Source organism: Macrobrachium nipponense, chromosome 15 (genome assembly GCF_015104395.2).
Source record: "Macrobrachium nipponense isolate FS-2020 chromosome 15, ASM1510439v2, whole genome shotgun sequence".
NCBI classification, from domain to species: Eukaryota; Metazoa; Arthropoda; class Malacostraca; order Decapoda; family Palaemonidae; genus Macrobrachium; species Macrobrachium nipponense.
Window position 1 is genome coordinate 18,311,876 of NC_087208.1, and position 7,500 is coordinate 18,319,375.

At 36.3% G+C, this 7,500-nt stretch overlaps 1 protein-coding gene across 5 annotated transcripts in view; it reads left to right on the plus strand.

The window, feature by feature from the left end:
- LOC135227010 (uncharacterized) overlaps window positions 1-7,500 on the plus strand; it is an 87,944-nt gene that overhangs the window by 1,074 nt on the left and 79,370 nt on the right. The gene's annotated exons all lie outside the window — the stretch shown is intronic.

Genomic DNA, 7,500 nt, shown 5'->3' on the forward strand with positions numbered 1-7,500 from the left:
TATATGTAATCTTCGCAAGGTCCGTGATTCAATCCCGACCTACTTCCCACCAATCCACCCAGACTGAATGGTTACTGGCGTTATAGGAGGTCAAGGAAAGAAAGATCCCGGAATGGCTTACTCTTGTAGCGCTACCCCTTTACAACTTTACAAGAAGAAAACATGCACACACACACGTATATATATATATGTATATATATATATATTATATATATATATATATATATATATATATATATATATATATGTAGAGAGAGAGAGAGAGAGAGAGAGAGAGAGAGAGAGAGAGAGAGAGAGAGATTCATTTCGCAAGAGGTATGTGACTCTGGGAACTAAAGTTCAGACGTGACATATCTCCTTTTCCGCCTTGAAGATTGAGTCACTTAAAAAGCTTACATCGACAAAACCACTTAACAGATTTACACAGGATCGTCACCAACATTTCCTCCTCTTCTTTACACTCGATTTTGCTCTGACATTCATCATTTCCGTAACCTGACGGTGCCTTCATATTTTCTAACGCGAATTTAATTTACAGTCGAAGGTAACACATCTTCGTCGTCGTAAAATCTGTCTCCCTGTCAATGCAAACATTAGAATTCCGTAGAGTCAACATTTTTCATCAATCTTATGAGAAACAATACCAAAATGTCTCATACAACAACATCCCCTCGTGATACTGGCGGCCATTTGGTACCTTGCATACTAAACACTAAGCTGAAAATGCCTTTGTTTTTACATTCCCATCCCACAAGAGATTTAGGAAACTTTGTTTACCTGAGTTCTGAGAGGAGTGAGGGAGGCTATTCGTCATTCGAGGCCTGCAGTGGCTCTCAACCTGGGGTCCGTAAACCCCAGAGGTTTGCAGCAGCAGCTTCAAATGGAGGTACATGGCTGAAGAAAACATATCTTAGTCTGCTGAGAGAGAGAGAGAGAGAGAGAGAGAGAGAGAGAGAGAGAGAGCCGACTAAAATGAAGCTATGTCATCACAGTAAAGGTGCGCGTTAACTCAATTCCTTACTCTACTAATAATAAAAAGGTGAAAATTGGCTAAATTATTCCGGAAACAGAAGTGAATAATTTCATAATTAATCCTCATTATTCATACCCACTCTCCATTCATTATATAACTGGCGTTGGAATGGGGTACCATTATGGCTGATAAAACTGGGCGACTCGATGGGAAAACAAGACAGTGAATCTCATTCCTTTGGAGTTCAGTTTCCATCCAGTGGTGTTCAATCATGAAATATTTCACAACAGTTTTATGTGCCTCTGGTATGAGTTGTGGTGGATAGTCTAAGACTGCATCTTGCTGAGTAAATACTCTTGACTGTCATACTTAGTTTGTATCTGAATCATCTGAATCATTTCATACATATCGCATGAAACTATAAGCTGGAGTAAAGTTAACTGTTGTAGTGGATATTGATAAATATCAGATTCTGACGTCAAACCAGTCTACCGCGTTGATAAACAACTTTATTTTTTATTATTTGAACTCATCAGGTTCATCGACCTTGAAAGCAGGTTATCAGATACAAATTCTCTCTCTCTCTCTCTCTCTCTCTCTCTCTCTCTCTCTCTCTCTCTCTCTCTCTCTCTCATAAGATCGCCATGAAATTCATGAATTCAGAAAAAAATTAGAAAAGGAATCGCCAAAAATGCAGTTCACTCTCGAAGATATATGAATAAATTATGTATAACTAAATCAATCAGCCAATATTAACCTGGCTGCTCATTACGTATCACATTTATACGCATTCTGTCATATGCCAATAACTAATCTAAACAGGCTGATTGATAAATAGGTATGTATGGAGCTAATTAGCCAGGTAACATGGGCGTCAGTAGAATAGATAATAATCATCAGATGCGCTGCTTTTGCTCGGGGTTTACTATAGAGTCCCGATCTGACGTCGGTTATTATTCAGATTATTATTTGAATAAGAATAATTATTATTATCATTATTATTATTTGAATAATAACGACTTCATATCGGGATTCCGCTCTCTTATGTTTTAATAGCAAGCTCATAGCCATTCTGGGTGCGAGTCACAGGAATTTGTGCTTTTGTTGGATAATATTAATAAAAAAACATACAACAACAACAACAGCAACAACAACAATAAAAATAATAATGATAATAATAATGAAAATAATGTTCAACATTCTTTCTCGTAGCGTAGCGTATGTATAACTTAGATAAGGAATAGCATAATAGAATTGAATTAAGGCTTCGAAATTTTACATATCTGTGTATGCACACAGACATACACGCAGAGACACACACACACACATACACACAGCGGTCCGAACCGAATATCAATTTGGGGGTGGTCAGAATATCAGTAAGAAAAACTATCTTACAAGCAATTAATTCTGTATGTAATTAAGACAGATAGAGATATCACAATACACATACCAACGTTCGGGGAGAGAGAGAGAGAGAGAGAGAGAGAGAGAGAGAGAGAGAGAGAGAGAGAGAGAGAGAGAGAGGATTGCTATTTATTCTATTTGGGAAGTTAAGTTATTCTCTAGCAATATTTAAATTGAGAGAGAGAGAGAGAGAGAGAGAGAGAGAGAGAGAGAGAGAGAGAGAGAGAGAGAAATGCATTGCTATTTATTAGGGGAAGTTATCTTCTAACCATATTTAAATTGAGAGAGAGAGAGAGAGAGAGAGGAAGGAAGAGAGACGAGAGAGAGAGAGAGAGAGGAGAGAGAGAGAAAAAAGCATAAATTGCTAGGGGAAGTTTATTCTCTAAGGAATATTTTAAATTGAGTGAGAGAGAGGAGAGGAGAGAGAGGAGAGGGAAGGAGAGAGGAGGAGGGGGGGGGGGAAAAAAAGGGGGGGGAGGGGGAAGGGGGGGAAGAAAGATGGCATTTCTATTTATTAGGGGAAAGTTCTCTTCCTAACCATATTTAAATTGCGGAGAGAGAGAGGAAGAGAGAGAAGGAGAGAGAGAGAGGAGAGCAGAGATGAGCGAGAGAGAGAGAGAGAGAGAGAGAGAGAGAGAAATAAATTGCTATTTATTAGGGGAAGTTATTCTCTAAAAAATTTAAAAATTGAGAGAGAGAGGAGGAGAGAGAGAGAGAAGAGGGAGGAAGAAGAGATGAGATGAGAGAGAGAGAGAGAGAGAGAGAGCATTTTTACTCTTTTTTATACCTACGAAACCTCATTAAGTGATTTGGACCCATAATGGAAAAACTCGTTTAAAGAGAACCAGTATAGTTCATAAAGGTAAAAATGCCTTGGTTCGGCTGCAGCCATTTCCGGAATAGCATACATTAGTCATGAAATTATAATATACTTTAACTGTCCAAATACAATTGTCGCTGGAGTTTGCTTGAATAAAATGTAAAAATGAAAACACTACACTTTTATATTATACCAAAACACCTGGCTATATTTGGATCATTAAATGTTCTATGAAACTACAATTTACATGGTTCTCCGCTCTGTTTTTTTAAAGGAATTAAAAATAAACCCAAATTGTTTTCATGTTATGCATTGGCAGCAAGTAAGCCTCGTCACGCAATTCACAGGTTCCATTAGATTTGCTCATTTTATTTCAATGGATGTGTGACAAAAGAAGTTCATTATTTATTAAGAAATACTCCATGACAAATCAGGTTTATTGGTATGAAGATATTGAAAGAGTAATCTCGGCAAAATAAATATATATTTGAAGAACTGTTTACATTTTTCATCTCATCATCTATAATGAGAATTTATTAAATAAAATTGTAGATTCTGATGATAAAGACTGGTTGCAGCTACTTCTGTCTACTAAGAAACAAAACGGCAAATTATTGCCTTCAATATGGCCAATACGAAACTGACCTGTGAATTTTATCGTTAATAAAATGGGCTTCGAAGCTATTTTCAGGTATTTTCAGTTCTCAAAGACATTAACTCGATTCTGGCTACAGCTGAAAAATCTCTCAGAGGTAAAAGAGAATAGAATTCATTGTGCTGATGGGATAAAAGTGTTGTCATGCTTGTGTATCTTTATCACGGTTAAACCTGCTGAATATAAGTCAGTCCTCTATTTTAGAATAATTGGAAATTCTAAGAAAGCTTTAATGTATATCTCTTGTTGGAATCGGACTCTAGCTCTTTTAATTCCGAGAGAGATTCTATTCGTTTCAAAACTATTTTCTTTTTCCGGGAAGACTAACAATTCAGTGCAGAAAACCTGGAGAATATCAAATGAAATCTTCTTCTTCTTCTTCTTCTTCTTCTTCTTGCCACAATGAATAGTTGAGATCACTAGTTTTTATAAATCTTTTTCCCCTGTTTTGCTATCTGGTTTCCTCTCTTCGTTAATCTCAGGAGCATAGTAAGTGAAATATGGGTTATTTAACCATAGACTTTCTTACTGACTTTGATGAACGACAGCTTTAACACACAATGTGTATACGTATCTATTATTAAAAGACAGAGAGAGAGAGAGAGAGAGAGAGAGAGAGAGAGAGAGAGAGAGAGAGAGAGAGAGAACTATCATAAAATGTAATGTAAATAAATAAAGGAAGACAAATGTTGATCGATCTCCATTTGTCAACGCAGAATCATTGCAATAAAAGACATCTCGGGGAGTTCTTGTGGTATTTACCTTTCATGTTTTAGAAAGAGCGGGAGATATTTTGGAATTGCATAGGCAGCAGGAATCAAATATCCATCGAGAGAGCACTTGCATAAGTCATACTGGGGTCCAGACCTTCCGAACGTACCATCAGATAAGACATTTATTTTTTCAAATGTGGTTTTAAAAAAGATTATATGAAACTTCGTTGCTTTTTATCGAAATGTGCTGCTAGTGAAAATAAAGTCAGTCACTAACAAATCATGAGTGGAAAAAGTGTCAAAACGAAAGCAGATTAAGCATCTTAATCCGTTATACCAGGCAGGTCCAGCCACTTCGTTGGAAAAAAAAAAAAAAAAAAAAAAAAAAAATACTGTTCATGCTATGGAGGTGATTGAGAATCCACGCCTTCTATTTACTGGAAAGACACTGTTCATATTGTTTGGGGGGTCATGCTTCCAGGTCCTTGGAAGTCCATCTTCCAGTGCTGTATGAGTCACTCTTCGAACTCATCCAACTCGTGGAAGGTCACTCTCCCAACTCTTAGAAGACTAATCTTCAAATGCTTGGGAAGCCTGTGGGGTTCCCCTTGTGCACACACTATCCTTATGACTCCTGGTTTCCTTAGCTTTACTTTGATTCCCATTTCTCGACATATAGTACAGTCATCCAGTTAAGCAAGTTTTGTAAATCTTGTGTGTTTTGTTGATAGACACAGCATCATCTGCATTTGTAAGTCTATCAAGTTTCTATCGTTACTCTAGTCAAAGCATTCTCTCCAACCTCCAATCAATTTTCTCATCATAAATCTTTGAGAAGGGCAAACAGAGAAGGAGAAAAAGCATTCCCTTGCAGAACGCCACTATTTAATGTAAATTCACTTGACAAAATCACAGTAAACCGACAGTATTTAAGAGACTATATTTAGAATCACTTGATTTTTTCTATTTCTATACTGCACTAGTTAACAAAACTAGGCATCTTGAAATTAGTCTTCTCTTTCTTTCGTGTATTTGATGTACTGTATATTTTCGTTGTGTTGCACGTGTACACGTACATTCACACGCGCGCGTTCATGTAAATATATATATATATATATATATATATATATATATATATATATATATATATATATATATATATATATATATTATACATACAAACATATATACTAACTGTTGACCCGGCACAGGATACTGCTTTTATTGTACTCGTAAGAGTCTCACGAAGCGTGATAGGGCAATATTGTTTGATATATGAACTGAAACTAGCCTTTTTTTTTTTGTGGCATAGGGGCGGCTTTCCCAGATTGCAATCTTGTGTTTTGTTTTGGAGTTTTGGATCTTGTCAAATATTGGATTTCCCTTTCATTCTATTTTCAAAAGCGATAAAACTGAGAATATAAAGTTTAGGAAGTGATGCAGTGTTATACTAAAAAAAGATTTTATTATTGTTCGCAGAAGGTGAGCGATTTATTTCATTTCTTGAGAGCTGGTATCTAGAAAGATCGGAAGATGATAACTGCTTGATGAATGTTTTGCTGGGTAGAGAGAGAGAGAGAGAGAGAGAGAGAGAGAGAGAGAGAGAGAGAGAGAGAGAGAGAGAGAGAGAGAGAGAGAGAGAGATGGTTGCAAGTGAAATCTCAAAAGAAAGTTCCTTATCTTATGTTTGCATCTCAAAGGCATTTCGTGGAACGGCGCTTGCACGTGGCCACACAAACTAGCACAGTAAATCACAAAGGTCCGTGATATTCAGTCTGTTCCAAAATTCTTGCTGTTTAAAAACGTCGGTCTCAGACGCGATAGGTGGTTCAGTTTCTGGTTCTTGCATTCAGGAGGTCTACATTTCTTCTGCTTTACGTCACTTTCTCTAAGAGTCTAAAATTTCCTAGGCTATAAATCAAATTTGTCCTGTAACCTTCATTTTGCCTGTTTCAATTTCTTGCGTCTCAGCCATCACCACACTATAAATTGATGTTTCACTCTTTATCTGATCGGAAGATTCCTAGCTGTAAGCTCTCTTGTAGATTAATTGATTAAAGGATCTCAGCGTAAAGCGCTCTTAGCTCAATGAAAGACCTTTCTATAAGACCTCTGATATTTTACAACTGTTTTAGACTATATTCCTAATAAAAATATATTTTTTCCCTAGGTCAGAAACTTTCATTCAATGTCAATCATTTTTCATTTCTACTATATCTGTAATTATTATATTGTAATGCTAGATGTATCATGTTAAATTATATTTTCTGCTCGATGATCTGCTAATCCTAAAACCTTCCTGTTGGTTTTAGTTGCCTGTCTTAAGCGTCATGCGAAACGTGATGAGTTACTTTGTTTCAAGGCTTCTGCCAAGTCTAAAAAATTCGCCTGTTTCAAGAACTTAACTAGATATTAACTCCACTGGTTTGAGACGTCTTCTAATCGTCAAAATCTCCTGTGTCAAATTCAAATTTAACGCGCATTCGTCTACGCAAATCTCTGGTTTTTCAAACACCAGGCACATCAACATACTACTAACCGCAAATCTTGATGTGATCTCGTATATTTAGTTCTTAAGCATAATTATTTAGATACAAGTCATCCCTTTCACTTTCCTGGGGCGTAAGACGTAACCTCTTAAATAACAGATTTCATAATCCAAATGGTTTTCTGATGTGATTTTCCAATAATATATGACGCTACGATCTACTGGGCTTCCGATAGCCTTCAATTTATGGTTTATCTGTACTAAATATTTCATGCACTGTATATCATATACTTGTGCGTATTTGCACACTGGTTTCCATAAAGTGATAATGGGAATTTATTCACACACAAACAAACACACACGCACACACACATATATATTTATACATACATACATATATATAAATATATATGTATATATAGATAAGTGTATGAATATACATTT